Below are 15,591 nucleotides of genomic sequence, written 5' to 3'. Positions count from 1 at the left end.
GTGGGCTGGGGTGTGTGTGTGTGTACATGGTGGGCTGTGTGTGTGTGTGTGTGTGTGTACATGGTGGGCTGGGTTTGTGTGTGTGTGTACATGGTGGGCTGGGTTTGTGTGTGTGTGTACATGGTGGGCTGGGGTGTGTGTGTGGTGTACATGGTGGGCTGGGTTGTGTACATGGTGGGCTGGGTTTGTGTGTGTGTACATGGTGGGCTGGGGTTTGTGTGTGTGTACATGGTGGGCTGGGGTGTGTGTGTGTGTGTACATGGTGGGCTGGGGTGTGTGTGTACATGGTGGGCTGGGGTGTGTGTGTGTGTGTGTGTACATGGTGGGCTGGGGTGTGTGTGTGTGTGTGTGTACATGGTGGGCTGGGGGTGTGTGTGTGTGTGTACATGGTGGGCTGGGGTGTGTGTGTGTGTGTGTACATGGTGGGCTGGGGTGTGTGTGTGTGTACATGGTGGGCTGGGGTGTGTGTGTGTGTACATGGTGGGCTGGTGTGTGTGTGTGTGTGTGTACATGGTGGTGTGTGTGTGTACATGGTGGTGGTGTGTGTGTGTGTGTGTGTACATGGTGGTGGTGTGTGTGTGTGTGTGTGTGTACATGGTGGTGGTGGTGTGTGTGTGTACGTGGTGGTGGTGTGTGTGTGTACATGGTGGTGTGTGTGTGTGTGTACATGGTGGTGTGTGTACATGGTGTGTGTGTGTGTGTGTGTGTACATGGTGGTGTGTGTGTGTGTGTACATGGTGGTGTGTGTGTGTACATGGTGGTGTGTGTGTGTGTACTTGGTGGTGTGTGTGTGTGTGTTTGTTCGTGGTGTGTGTGTGTGTGTGTGTGTACATGGTGGTTGTGTGTGTGTGTACATGTTGGGCTGGGGTGTGTGTGTGTGTACATGGTGGGCTGGGGTGTGTGTGTGTGTGTACATGGTGGGCTGGGGTGTGTGTGTGTGTGTGTGTACATGGTGGGCTGGGGTGTGTGTGTACATGGTGGGCTGGGGTGTGTGTGTAGATGGTGGGCTGGGGTGTGTGTGTGTGTGTGTGTACATGGTGGGCTGGGGTGTGTGTGTGTGTGTGTGTACATGGTGGGCTGGGGTGTGTGTGTGTGTGTACATGGTGGGCTGGGGTGTGTGTGTGTGTGTGTACATGGTGGGCTGGGGTGTGTGTGTGTGTACATGGTGGGCTGGGGTGTGTGTGTGTGTACATGGTGGGCTGGTGTGTGTGTGTGTGTGTGTGTACATGGTGGGCTGGGTTTGTGTGTGTGTGTACATGGTGGGCTGGGTTTGTGTGTGTGTGTACATGGTGGGCTGGGGTGTGTGTGTGGTGTACATGGTGGGCTGGGTTGTGTACATGGTGGGCTGGGTTTGTGTGTGTGTACATGGTGGGCTGGGGTTTGTGTGTGTGTACATGGTGGGCTGGGGTGTGTGTGTGTGTGTACATGGTGGGCTGGGGTTTGTGTGTGTGTACATGGTGGGCTGGGGTGTGTGTGTGTGTGTACATGGTGGGCTGGGGTGTGTGTGTACATGGTGGGCTGGGGTGTGTGTGTGTGTGTACATGGTGGGCTGGGGTGTGTGTGTGTGTGTACATGGTGGGCTGGGGTGTGTGTGTGTGTACATGGTGGGCTGGGGTTTGTGTGTGTGTGTGTGTGTACATGGTGGGCTGGGGTGTGTGTGTGTGTGTGTACATGATGGGCTGGGGTGTGTGTGTGTGTACATGGTGGGCTGGTGTGTGTGTGTGTACATGGTGGGCTGGTGTGTGTGTGTGTACATGGTGGGCTGGGGTGTGTGTGTACATGATGGGCTGGGGTGTGTGTGTGTGTGTGTGTGTGTACATGGTGGGCTGGGGCGTGTGTGTGTGTACATGATGGGCTGGGGTGTGTGTGTGTGTGTGTGTGTACATGGTGGGCTGGGGTTTGTGAGTGTGTGTACATGATGGGCTGGGGTGTGTGTGTGTACATGGTGGGCTTGGGTGTGTGTTAGTGTGTGTGTGTACATGATGGGCTGGGGTGTGTGTTTGTGTGTGTACATGGTGGGCTGAGTTTTGTGTGTGTGTGTGTGTGTACATACGTGGTGGGCTGGGTTTGTGTGTGTGTGTGTGTACATGGTGGGCTGGGTTGTGTGTGTACATGGTGGGATGGGTTGTGTGTGTACATGGTGGGCTGGGGTGTGTGTGTACATGATGGGCTGGGGTGTGTGTGTGTGTGTGTGTGTGTACATGGTGGTGTGTGTGTGTGTACATGGTGGTGTGTGTGTGTGTGTGTGTACATGGTGGTGGTGTGTGTGTGTGTACGTGGTGGTGGTGGTGTGTGTGTGTGTACATGGTGGTGTGTGTGTACATGGTGGTGTGTGTGTACATGGTGGTGTGTGTGTGTGTACGTGGTGGTGGTGTGTGTGTGTGTGTGTACATGGTGGTGGTGGTGTGTGTGTGTGTGTACATGGTGGTGTGTGTGTGTACATGGTGGTGGTGTGTGTGTGTGTGTGTGTGTGTACATGGTGGTGTGTGTGTGTGTGTACGTGGTGGTGGTGTGTGTGTGTACATGGTGGTGTGTGTGTGTGTACATGGTGGTGTGTGTGTGTGTGTGTGTACATGGTGGTGTGTGTACATGGTGGTGTGTGTGTGTGTGTACATGGTGGTGTGTGTGTGTGTGTACATGGTGGTGTGTGTGTGTGTGTACATGGTGGTGTGTGTGTGTGTGTACATGGTGGTGTGTGTGTGTGTGTACATGGTGGTGTGTGTGTGTGTACATGGTGGTGTGTGTGTGTGTGTACATGGTGGTGTGTGTGTGTGTGTACATGGTGGTGTGTGTGTGTGTGTACATGGTGGTGTGTGTGTGTGTGTACATGGTGGTGTGTGTGTGTGTGTGTTTGTACGTGGTGTGTGTGTGTGTGTGTGTGTGTACATGGTGGTTGTGTGTGTGTGTGTGTGTGTGTACATGGTGGGCTGGGGTGTGTGTGTACATGGTGGGCTGGGGTGTGTGTGTACATGGTGGGCTGGGGTGTGTGTGTGTGTGTACATGGTGGGCTGGGGTGTGTGTGTGTGTGTACATGGTGGGCTGGGGTGTGTGTGTGTGTGTGTACATGGTGGGCTGCGGTGTGTGTGTGTGTACATGGTGGGCTGGGGTGTGTGTGTGTGTGTGTACATGGTGGGCTGGGGTGTGTGTGTACATGGTGGGCTGGGGTGTGTGTGTGTGTTTACATGGTGGGCTGGGGTGTGTGTGTGTGTGTACATGGTGGGCTGGGGTGTGTGTGTGTGTGTACATGTTGTGCTGGGGTGTGTGTGTGTGTTTAAATGGTGGGCTGGGGTGTGTGTGTGTGTGTACATGGTGGGCTGGGGTGTGTGTGTGTGTACATGGTGGGCTGGGGTGTGTGTTTGTGTGTGTACATGATGGGCTGGGGTGTGTGTGTGTACATGGTGGGCCGGGGTGTGTGTGTGTGTGTGTGTGTGTGTACATGGTGGGCTGGGGTGTGTGTGTGTGTACATGGTGGGCTGGTGTGTGTGTGTGTACATGGTGGGCTGGGGTGTGTGTGTGTGTGTACATGGTGGGCTGGGTTTGTGTGTGTGTGTACATGGTGGGCTGGGTTTGTGTGTGTGTACATGGTGGGCTGGGGTGTGTGTGTGGTGTACATGGTGGGCTGGGTTGTGTACATGGTGGGCTGGGTTTGTGTGTGTGTGTACATGGTGGGCTGGGGTTTGTGTGTGTGTACATGGTGGGCTGGGGTGTGTGTGTGTGTGTACATGGTGGGCTGGGGTGTGTGTGTACATGGTGGGCTGGGGTGTGTGTGTGTGTGTACATGGTGGGCTGGGTTGTGTGTGTACATGATGGGCTGGGGTGTGTGTGTGTGTACATGGTGGGCTGGGGTGTGTGTGTGTGTGTACATGGTGGGCTGGGGTGTGTGTGTGTGTGTACATGGTGGGCTGGGGTGTGTGTGTGTGTGTGTGTGTGTACATGGTGGGCTGGGGTGTGTGTGTGTGTGTGTGTGTGTACATGATGGGCTGGGGTGTGTGTGTGTGTACATGGTGGGCTGGTGTGTGTGTGTGTACATGGTGGGCTGGGGTGTGTGTGTACATGGTGGGCTGGGGTGTGTGTGTACATGATGGGCTGGGGTGTGTGTGTGTGTGTACATGGTGGGCTGGGGTGTGTGTGTGTGTGTACATGGTGGGCTGGGGTGTGTGTGTGTGTGTACATGGTGGGCTGGTGTGTGTGTGTGTGTGTGTGTGTGTACATGGTGGGCTGGGGTGTGTGTGTGTGTGTGTACATGATGGGCTGGGGTGTGTGTGTGTGTACATGGTGGGCTGGTGTGTGTGTGTGTACATGGTGGGCTGGGGCGTGTGTGTGTGTACATGATGGGCTGGGGTGTGTGTGTGTGTGTGTGTGTACATGGTGGGCTGGGGTTTGTGAGTGTGTGTACATGATGGGCTGGGGTGTGTGTGTGTACATGGTGGGCTTGGGTGTGTGTTAGTGTGTGTGTGTACATGATGGGCTGGGGTGTGTGTTTGTGTGTGTACATGGTGGGCTGAGTTTTGTGTGTGTGTGTGTGTGTGTGTGTGTACATACGTGGTGGGCTGGGTTTGTGTGTGTGTGTGTGTGTACATGGTGGGCTGGGTTGTGTGTGTACATGGTGGGATGGGTTGTGTGTGTACATGGTGGGCTGAGGTGTGTGTGTACATGGTGGGCTGGGTTGTGTGTGTACATGGTGGGCTGGGTTGTGTGTGTGTGTATGTACATGGTGGGCTGGGTTGTGTGTGTGTGTATGTACATGGTGGGCTGGGTTGTGTGTGTGTGTGTGTATGTACATGGTGGGCTGGGTTGTGTGTGTGTGTGTGTATGTACATGGTGGGCTGGGTTGTGTGTGTGTGTGTGTGTACATGGTGGGCTGAGTTGTGTGTGTGTGTGTGTACATGGTGGGCTGGGTTGTGTGTGTGTGTACATGGTGGGCTGGGTTGTGTGTGTGTACATGGTGGGCTGGGTTGTGTGTGTGTGTACATGGTGGGCTGGGTTGTGTGTGCGTGTACATGGTGGGCTGGGTTGTGTGTGTGTGTACATGGTGGGCTGGGTTGTGTGTGTGTGTACATGGTGGGCTGGGTTGTGTGTGTGTGTACATGGTGGGCTGGGTTGTGTGTGTGTGTGTGTACATGGTGGGCTGGGTTGTGTGTGTACATGGTGGGCTGGGTTGTGTGTGTGTGTGTGTGTGTGTACATGGTGGGCTGGGTTGTGTGTGTACATGGTGGGCTGGGTTGTGTGTGTGTGTGTGTACATGGTGGGCTGGGTTGTGTGTGTGTGTGTGTGTGTGAATGTACATGGTGGGCTGGGTTGTGTGTGTACATGGTGGGCTGGGTTGTGTGTGTGTGTGTGTACATGGTGGGCTGGGTTGTGTGTGTACATGGTGGGCTGGTGGGCTGCTGCTGTATCCTGCCCAGACCGACACCAAAGACCTGCAAAAGCGAAGAGGGGATGATCAGAGGGCCTGGTATCTTGTCCAAACTTTCTGTGTGTTTAATAGCGGCAACCGGGTAACATAACTTGGAGAAACCGGTATATTATAATAATTTATTTCTATGAACAGCATGGGGTGAAATGGAACTGTTATATGCAATGTCTAAATCTTGCTTCTCACGGCCTTCTTTAGTAACTGCATGATCAATCATCAACGCTCAGTGTGTGTCTGAGTGTGTGTGTGCTGTTGTACTTGCCTATCGTATTTACTATGTTGTTTAAGCATATTTTTTATGCTGTAACTTTACATGCCACCTTGAACTGCAGTTGGTAGGCCTATAGCAGGGCTGCCCAACCCTCTTCCTGGAGTTCTACTGTCCTCTAGGTTTTCGGTCCAACCCTAATTTAGCATATCTGATGACAATCCCAAATGTATTTATTTTATGGATGTCGGATGTTGATTGATTGATTTAATTATCATAAAATTCCTATGAATAGCCTATGCCTTCGTTAACAAATAACACCTTGCGAGATTATCAATGTCGAACATTGCTTTAGAATTACTGTTAGGCTAACGAATGACGCAAATGATACTTTAGAATTACTGTTATGCTAGGCTAACGAATGATACAAATGATACTTTAGAATTACTGTTATGCTAGGCTAACGAATGATACAAATGATACTTTAGAATTACTGTTATGCTAGGCTAACGAATGTTACAAATGCCATTGGAACATTTTAGATTTGATGTTTAATAACACATTGGAATGGCATATGATCCTGTCCCATTGGTTTTATATGCTTTAGAATGACACTTCTGGTTTTGGCTGGAATCACCCGGTTACCTGGAAGAATAGTTATTTATTTTCAGAATGGAACATTTGTAAAATAATTGTAAAATATTGAGGGGGGGGGCTTTGGAATATTGTTCTTGTGTAGTACTGGTTGGCTTTCTTTCTCCATGCTGGACTGGATCATTTCAGAATGGCGGTGTGTGTGTATTCTCGTCTGTTTGTGTGCTTGTCTTTGTCTGTGTGTGCTGTGAGTCATAGATCAAATATTTTCCTTGCTATGATTTGGTTAGAGCCTTACCTCAGAGGGCCCCTACGTGTCTTAGCCCCACCCTTGCCGGCAGAGATGCCTCCTGAGTGGTCGGTCCCAGTGATTGACATAGCCTTTGGCTCCTCTGGCCCTTCCCTCCAGTCATATGACTTGAGGCGTCAGTAGGGTTGCAAAGGGTCAAAAACTTTCCAGATATTTTCCATTTTGCTTAAATTCATCAAAAAGTTAGCTTAACAGTGAACCTTTTTTGTGGGATGCACATAAAGGCAACTCTAGGTATTGTGACATATTTTGGTTAAACTATCCCAAATTCATTGGAATTGCAACCCTCTGCATGCACAGTGCATTCTTCCATCACATTTACAGCTGATTCTCAATATCTAAATGAGATGCTATTGAGCCCACACTACTACACTGTCTGAGCCAAGGACTACATGCTTTCTGGTAAGTTTTGATACAAAATACTGGGTGGGGTGAATATATTTTATGACATGATTTTTTTTTTTTGTTAATTTGTAAATAGTATCATACAGCAAAGTGTGTTTTTTAAAATAATTTAACTTGTTAACAATTTCTGCTAGTTGCTATCATGTATGTTAATTCACCTGTTTCCATACATGTTTCATTTTAAAACATTTATCTTACAAAGGAGTTGTTTTAATCGAACTGCTTAACTATTTATCTGGACATGGAATTGTATTGTTATTGTTACTTTTTTCTTCTAATCTTTACAGGAAAAAGCCACCGGCACCATCTGATGTGTGGAGACCTTTCACTGCAGCCAATATAGAAGGAAAAGCTGTGTACATTTGCAAACACTGTGCCAAATCATATGTGAAGAATGCGACAATGATGCAGAATCATCTGGCCAAGTGCATAAAGTTCCCTCAGGGCTCACAACAAGCAATCTCTTCTTCTATTCAAGGTGAAAATGATGAATCAGACACCTTATCGATAGCAACAGCTCATGGTCTTCCTGGAATCAGAAGTTTTTTTGGCTCAATGGAGGAACGTAGTCAGAGAAATGCTGACGCATACACAGCTCGAGCAAGATATTCAACTGGTTCACGTCTGATGCTCACAGGCCATGTGTGTTGGAAGAGCTTTCTGAATGTTCTTCGCCCAGCATACATCCCTTCAACCAGACATGCTTTAATCTACTCATTTGCTGGATGAAGTTCAACGGAGTTCAACTGAAGGTCAAACAAATCATAGCAAAGCAGACTGTATTGCAATAATCTCTGATGGATGGACAAATGTTCATGGGCAAGGAATAATTAACTACATCTCCACCCCTCAACTAGTATTCTACAAGAGCACAGACACAAGGGACAACAGACACACCGGTTTCTACTTTGCAGTTGAGCTGAAGGTAGTCATCTATGACCTTGGACCACAAAAGGTATTTGCACTGGTGACAGACAATGCTGCGAACATGAAGACTGCTTGGTCTAAAGTGGAGGAGTCCTACTCTCACATCACACCCATTGGCTGTGCTGCTCATGCATTTATTCTGCTCCTCAATGACATCATGGCACTGAAAGCAATGGATACACTCTACACGAGAGTCAAGGAAATGGTTAGATATGTAGAGGGTCATCAGGTTGTAGCAGCAATCTACCTCACCAAGCAAAGTGAGAAGAATTAAGAGCACCACATTGAAGCTGCCCAGCATCATCTGTTGGGGTGGTGTTGTCATCATGTTTGACAGTCTCCTGGAGGGGAAGGAGTCTCTCCAAGAAATGTCCATATCACAGTCTGCTGATATGGGCAGCCCCATCAAGAGGATCCTCCTGGATTATGTATATTGGGAGAAAGTGGTAAGCAGCCTGAAACTCCTGAAACCTACAGCAGTAGCCATTGCACGGATTGAGGGAGACAATGCCATCCTGTCTGAGGTTCAGATTCTGCTTGTAAGATAATAAATATGTACTGCCCTGCCCACTTCACTGTTGCTCCAAGCAGAGGAAACTGCAGTTCTGAAATACATCAAAAAAGTGTGAAGACTTCTGCCTGAAGCCCATACACACCTCAGCGTACATGTTGGACCCCAAGTATTCTGGCAAGAGCATCGTGTCTAGGGCAGAGTTCAACAAGGCCTATGGTGTCATCACTACCGTGTCTCGCCACCTTGGCCTGGATGAGGGCAAGGTTCTTGGCAGTCTGGTGAAGTACACATCCAAGTTAGGGCTTTGGGATGGAGATGCAGTATGGCAGTCGTGACAACATATCTCATCAGCCACCTGGTGGAAGGGACTTTGTGGATCTGAGGCTCTTTCCCCTGTTGCCTCCATCCTCCAAATCCCACCAACAGCAGCCGCCTCAGTTCAACAGGTCCTTGTTTGGGAACACACACACACCAATGCACTCAACAGGCTGACCAATACAAGGGTTGAAAAATTGGGGGCCATCCGGACAAATTTGAGGCTTTTTCAGCCTGACAACGAGCCATCCTCAACAAGGTTGGAAAGTGACCGTGAAGATCAGGCCTCAGTCTGATGTTCAAGAGGTGGACATTGAGGAGGTCCAGGGAGAAGACATGGAAGCTTGTGTGGAAGACAACCAAAGCTTTAGTTTCTAGACTATCATTTTACAGATGTATGTTGAAAACGTTTTTGGGAGATGCAATGGATCAATGGGATCATTCAATATTCCCTTTCTTTTTGTTCAGTGAAATCATCATGTGACGAGTCAACTCATTTAATTAAACTATTTAATTAAACTAGTTCGTAACTATTTTTTTTATTGCTATTGGAAGGATTTAATCATTTGCAATTGTCGACTTATGGAACAAACACCTTTTATGTTATATGGTAATATATCCAATGCAAAAAAAAATCTACATTTTAAATGGTATTAATATACATTTGCATATATTCCCGTTAATTCACACAGAAAGTTTCCACCTCTGAATATTCCCCAAAATGTGCAACGCTGGGCGTCAGCATGCTTCAGTATCGGCTATCGGCTCCCTCAAAAGACATTCCCTCGAAAAAAACAAAATGGGATATTACCCCGCGACAGTAGAGGATGGTGAGCTGGTACTAGCCATCTACGGCCAAACAAGGATGGGACGACACACCCAAACAAGGAAGACATGCGCGGGAGAATGAAATAGTTGTCCCCAGAGAGACACTTGACTGGCAAATTTAATTTGTGAGAAATTCCTGGGATCTACTAGATTTGCTGTACCTAGCAACAGACATCCATGTGTTCGGGAAAGTATTCAGACTCCTTCACTTTTTCCACATTTTGTTACGTTACACCTTATTCTAAAATGGATTTAAAAAAAATCCCTAATCTATTGACACACCCCAAAATGACAAAGCAAAAACAGGCCTTCATACATTTTCTAAAGTAATTTTTTAGAACTGAAATATTACATGTACATATGTATTCAGATCCTTTACTCAGTACTCTCTTGAAGCACATTTTGGCAGCGATTACAGCCTCAAGTTTTATTGGGTATGACGCTACAAGCTTTGCACACCTGTGTTTGTGGAGTTTCTCACATTTCTTCTCTGCAGATCCTCTCAAGCTCTGTCAGGTTGGATGGGGAGCGTTGCTGCACAGCTATTTTCTGTTCTCTCCATAGATGTTCGATTGGGTTTGGGCTCTGGCTGGGCCACTCAAGGTCATTCAGAGACTTGTCCCGAAGCCCATCCTGCGTTGTCTTGGCTGTGTGCTTAGGGTCGTTGTCCTTAGGGTCGTTGGAAGGTGAACCTTTGCCCCAGTCTGAGAACCTGCTTCAGAGCGCTCAGGACTTTATCAAGGATCTCTCTGTACTTTGCTCTGTTCATCTTTCCATTGATCCTGACTAGTCTTCCAGTCCCTGCCACTGAAACGCATCCCCATAGCATGATGCTTCCACCACCACGCTTCACCGAAGGGATAATAATGGCTAGATGATGAGCGGAGCCTGGTTTACTCATACGTGACGCTTTGCATTTATGCCAAAGGGTTCAATCTTGGTTTCATCAAACCTGAGAATCTTGTTTCTCATGGTCCGAGAGTCCTTTTGGTGTCTTTTGGCAAACTCCAAGCTGGCTGTCATGTAACTTTTACTGAGGAGTGGCTTCCTTCTGGCTACTCTACCATAAAGACCTGATTTGTGGAATGCTGCAGAGATGGTTGTCCTTCTGGAAGGTTCTCCCATCTCTAGAGGAACTCTGGAGCCCTGTCAGTGACCATGGGTTCTTGGTCACCTTCCTGACCAAGGTGCTTCTACTCCGATTGCTAAGTTAGTCCAGGCGGCCATCTCTAGGAAGAGTCTTGGTGGTTCCACACTTCTTCCATTTAAGAATGATGAACTCCACTGTGTTCTTGGGGACCTTCAATGCTGCAGACGTTTTTTTGGTACACTTCCCAAGATCTGTGCCTCGACACAATCTCGTCTCGGAGCTCTATGGACAATTCCTTCGACCTCCGCTTGGTTTTTGCTCTGACATGCTATGACACGTTGGGCCTTAATCTCGACAGGTGTGTGTGTGTGTGCCTTTCCAAATCATGTCCAATCAATTGATGTTACCACAGGTGGCCTCCAAATTGTATAAACATCTCAAGGATGATCAATAGAAAGAGGATGCACCTGAGCTCAATTTCGAGTGTCATAGCAAAGGGTCTGAATACCCTTTGGGGTGGCAGGTAGTCTAGCGGTTAGCGCATTGGGCCAGTAACTGAAAGGTTGCTGGATTGAATCCCCAAGCTGGCAAGATAAAAATCTGTCCTTCTGCCCCTGAACTAGGCAGTTAACTGTTCCTCAGCTGTCATTGTAAATAAGAATTAGTTTTTAACTGACTTGCCTTGTTAAATCAAGGTTAAATATGTATTTAAAGAATACTTTTTATTTTATTTTAAAATGTGCTAAAACCAGTTTTCGCTTTGTCATTATGGGGTATTTTGTGTAGATGTAATTTTTATTTTTTACATCAATGTTAAAGGGAAGGGGTCTTAATCCTTTGAATGCACTGTATAATAGAGAGATCCGGAGACAAGATGCCCGCTACAGGTTCACAATGGTGGATGTAGGGGCATACGGCCGAGAGCGCTATGGTGGAGTGTTACAAGAGTTCTTTTGGGTCCAAACTGCTGCATAAGACCCTCGATTAACCACCGCGAGCCGTCCTGCCAACTCCTCATGTTTTGCTGGGAGATGCAGCTTTCCCCCAACATGAGAACCTCATGTGCCCTTATCCAGGTATGTTGATAATAGAATTTTGGAATCAATTTAACTTTTTCTGGTTCTAATTTCCCTTGTTACTGCATACATGAATGAACCTCTGAGAAATGCCATTTTTATCAAGGCGTTTGGAATATGGGGGGGGGGTTTACCGAAATATACACTATGGATATAGATATAGATAGATAGATAGATAGATATATGACATTCAATTTTTACCTCTCATTCACAGGTGTCCATCTCAATAAACCTGGGCATACCTGGAACTTTTCACTCTCGTTGACGGAGAGTCAAGAGAAAGCGTTCGGCATCATGGCTGCAAGCGTTCGGCATCATGGCTGCAAGCGTTCGGCATCATGGCTGCAAGCGTTCGGCATCATGGCTGCAAGCGTTCGGCATCATGGCTGCAAGCGTTCGGCATCATGGCTGCAAGCGTTCGGCATCATGGCTGCAAGGATGAGGATTCTTGATGGCCGCACAGACTCAGTTCTTTGTGAGCCAGTAGAGTTTTAACCTGATTCTGGGAGGTCTGTGTGCAGTCATTTAGATTGAACTACACCACAGGTAGAACGCCTGTGGCACAGCTCTTCTGTACATTGTCAGCACTTGATATTCAAATAGAATGCATTGAAACACCTTGAACAAATGCCAACAGAGCTTTTTCAGCACACAAATAAACATTTTATTCTTACTTCTGTAAGTAAACCACAATGAAAGTGTCTGCTGATGACCGACATGAAAACAAGTGAATAAAGTGTCAGTGTAGTTACACATTTCTGAATATAAATATTTCAGAACAATAGAAATGTCTCTATGAAAATAACAAGTGTCTTTGGAATAAAATGAACGTGTCTAGTTTCTGACTCCTGAGATGTCTGAACAACAGAACAAGTTGTTAATTTCACTGTGGTCTCAGTCGTGTGTTCCATGTCCTCTTGAAGTCATGCAGCTGGGGATCGGGTTCTGGAGTTTTGGCCAGTGTTCAACCATGAAATCAGCTATAGGTGCCAGGACTCTCTGGAGAAGAGGAGGGGGGATTAGGAGTGTGGAGTGAGGATGAGAAGGGGGGGGTTGGGAGTGTCTGGAGAGAGGATGAGAAGGGGGGTTAGGAGTGTCTGGAGAGAGGATGAGAAGGGGGGTTAGGAGTGTCTGGAGAGAGGATGAGAAGGGGGGTTGGGAGTGTCTGGAGAGAGGATGAGAGGGGGGTTGGGAGTGTCTGGAGAGAGGATGAGAAGAGGGGGTTGGGAGTGTCTGGAGAGAGGATGAGAGGGGGGGTTGGGAGTGTCTGGAGAGAGGATGAGAGGGAGGTTAGGAGTGTCTGGAGAGAGGATGAGGGGGGGGTTAGGAGTGTCTGGAGAGGATGAGAAGAGGGGGTTAGGAGTGTATGGAGAGGATGAGAAGTGGGGGTTAGGAGTGTCTGGAGAGGATGAGAAGAGGGGGTTAGGAGTGTCTGGAGAGGATGAGAAGAGGGGGTTAGGAGTGTCTGGAGAGGATGAGAAGAGGGGGTTAGGAGTGTCTGGAGAGGATGAGAAGAGGGGGTTAGGAGTGTCTGGAGAGGATGAGAAGAGGGGGTTAGGAGTGTCTGGAGAGGATGAGAAGAGGGGGTTAGGAGTGTCTGGAGAGAGGATGAGAAGAGGGGGTTAGGAGTGTCTGGAGAGGATGAGAAGAGGGGGTTAGGAGTGTCTGGAGAGGATGAGAAGAGGGGGTTAGGAGTGTCTGGAGAGAGGATGAGAAGAGGGGGTTAGGAGTGTCTGGAGAGGATGAGAAGAGGGGGTTAGGAGTGTCTGGAGAGGATGAGAAGAGGGGTTGGGAGTGTCTGGAGAGAGGATGAGAAGAGGGGGTTAGGAGTGTCTGGAGAGGATGAGAAGGGGGGTTTGGGAGTGTCTGGAGAGGATGAGAAGAGGGGGTTAGGAGTGTCTGGAGAGGATGAGAAGGGGGGGTTGGGAGTGTCTGGAGAGGATGAGAAGAGGGGGTTAGGAGTGTCTGGAGAGGATGAGAAGAGGAGGTTAGGAGTGTCTGGAGAGAGGATGAGAAGAGGGGGTTAGGAGTGTCTGGAGAGAAGATGAGAAGAGGGGGTTAGGAGTGTCTGGAGAGGATGAGAAGAGGAGGTTAGGAGTGTCTGGAGAGGATGAGAAGAGGGGGTTAGGAGTGTCTGGAGAGGATGAGAAGAGGGGGTTAGGAGTGTCTGGAGAGGATGAAAAGAGGGGGTTAGGAGTGTCTGGAGAGGATGAGAAGAGGGGGTTAGGAGTGTCTGGAGAGGATGAGAAGAGGGGGGATGTCCACTGTGGAGTAGCCTTTCCACTGTGGCCTTTTATTATTTTCTTTGCCTTGACAAACTTGTTGCGAATCCTACCCCATTTTTAGAATAAGTGGTTGGGTCGGACCCCAGCGTCTCTGCAATCTCTTTCCATGAATTGGCATTTACATGCATGTTTTTATATAATGCATGGCTAGAATCGTACTGGTGAAGGTACTTTTGTACCTCCTCGGTCAATCGATGCTCCAAGTTGTCGTTCCACATGTTGAACCCACACTGAATGTCGGGCTGAATCAACAAGAAGCAGAAACTCGCGTCACCCCCTACAGTTCACCAATCACGGATTAAGGGGCGTAGACTTGAACAAAAATGTTTGTGCCCGAACACCCGAAAAAACCCTAACCAAACTCCAAAACGAACAAAAATGTTGTCATAAAATATGCACTAACTCTTCTGAACTGTTTCGGCTGGGAAGCATGTGGCCGCCTTTAGCCTCTCTTAAATTGGCCTTTCTAAGTCTAGAACTCTGGGCCCTTAGTTTGACTAGACAATAGACATCAATGGTGACTATGAATCTATTGTACTGAATTGATATCAGATTTGGATTGCCTGGCTGCCTGTAAGATTGAGTCGGCTCTGGGGCTCTTGGATTGGGGTGCATGTTCATTCTGTGATGGTGTGTGTTCAATAGTCTATGAGTGTGAGTGAGAGAGAACTTATTGATTTTGGCCCTATATTCCTTCTCCTGAAAATCCCTTTTGATTGCTTCTGCTCTGCTCTCTGTCTCCCTCTCTGCCTCTCACCTTCTCTAATGAAACTCCAAATGAGCTGGATCATGCTTCAACTGGTTTCTGGTACCCACCCCTCTCTGTCCTCCTCAGTCTCTCTTTCCTTCAGGGGGGTTATAGAGGAGAGCGGGGGTTATAGAAAAGAGGGGAGTGGGGAGAGAGGGTGTTATAGAGAAGAGGGTTATAGAGAAACACACCAGTCCAGGCAGGGATCTATATCCCTATTTATTCATAAGTGAGCCAGGTACCTGCAGTGTCACAAGGTGTCTTCACTGTTTTCCTGGAAAACCAATCCCTGTAGTATCTAATCCTCTTGTTTGTCTCGATTCTCTGGTGTAATATGTCGTGCCCTAACCTCACTCTAAATTCTGAGCGAAACACAGGTGTCACAACGATGAGGCGTGGCTCTAAATCGAGGCGGGAGAGGGTCATCACTAGTTAACACAGCCACAAAGTAGAAAATTACAGACACCGACATCATACCAAAGCAATTTTGCATATGTAGGTCATTTTTGGTGATTAGCCTACACAATATTCATTTGTGCATTAAACAATAGGCTACAGAGCGGCACGGCCTATATGAAAGCAAAACGGCATAGAAAAGACACTTTCATCTATACCGTTTTATTTGAACCAAAACTACAACAGCCAAAGTGGATGTGATGCAACTTCCACCAAGCTAGTGGATCCTCATGTAGCTATTCATCTCTGCTTCCCGTAGTGACACAGCGGGGACAGATGTTGAAGCTGCTGTGACGCTTCCCTTGAAAAAGCTCCACAAAGACTTCCTGGGCCTTTTATTTTCTCCTATGGTGCACTAACTGGTGGGGTTCTGTCCCCACCAACACATCCGCCGAGAGTAACTTCTCCCAACCATCCAG

At 48.1% G+C, this 15,591-nt stretch overlaps 1 protein-coding gene and 1 long non-coding RNA gene across 2 annotated transcripts in view; both read left to right on the top strand.

The window, feature by feature from the left end:
* Positions 1-15,591, top strand: part of LOC135525602 (metastasis-associated protein MTA1-like) — a 95,940-nt gene that overhangs the window by 32,640 nt on the left and 47,709 nt on the right. The window lies entirely within an intron of this gene.
* LOC135525603 (uncharacterized) lies at positions 1,376-8,315 on the top strand. The gene is made up of 2 exons (XR_010453197.1): positions 1,376-6,930; positions 7,221-8,315. It is a non-coding gene; the product is annotated as an uncharacterized LOC135525603 (long non-coding RNA).

This window comes from Oncorhynchus masou, chromosome 32 (assembly GCF_036934945.1).
Source record: "Oncorhynchus masou masou isolate Uvic2021 chromosome 32, UVic_Omas_1.1, whole genome shotgun sequence".
Lineage (NCBI taxonomy): Eukaryota > Metazoa > Chordata > Actinopteri > Salmoniformes > Salmonidae > Oncorhynchus > Oncorhynchus masou.
Note: the sequence above shows the minus strand (reverse complement) of the source record. Positions and strands in the feature narration are given on the sequence as shown.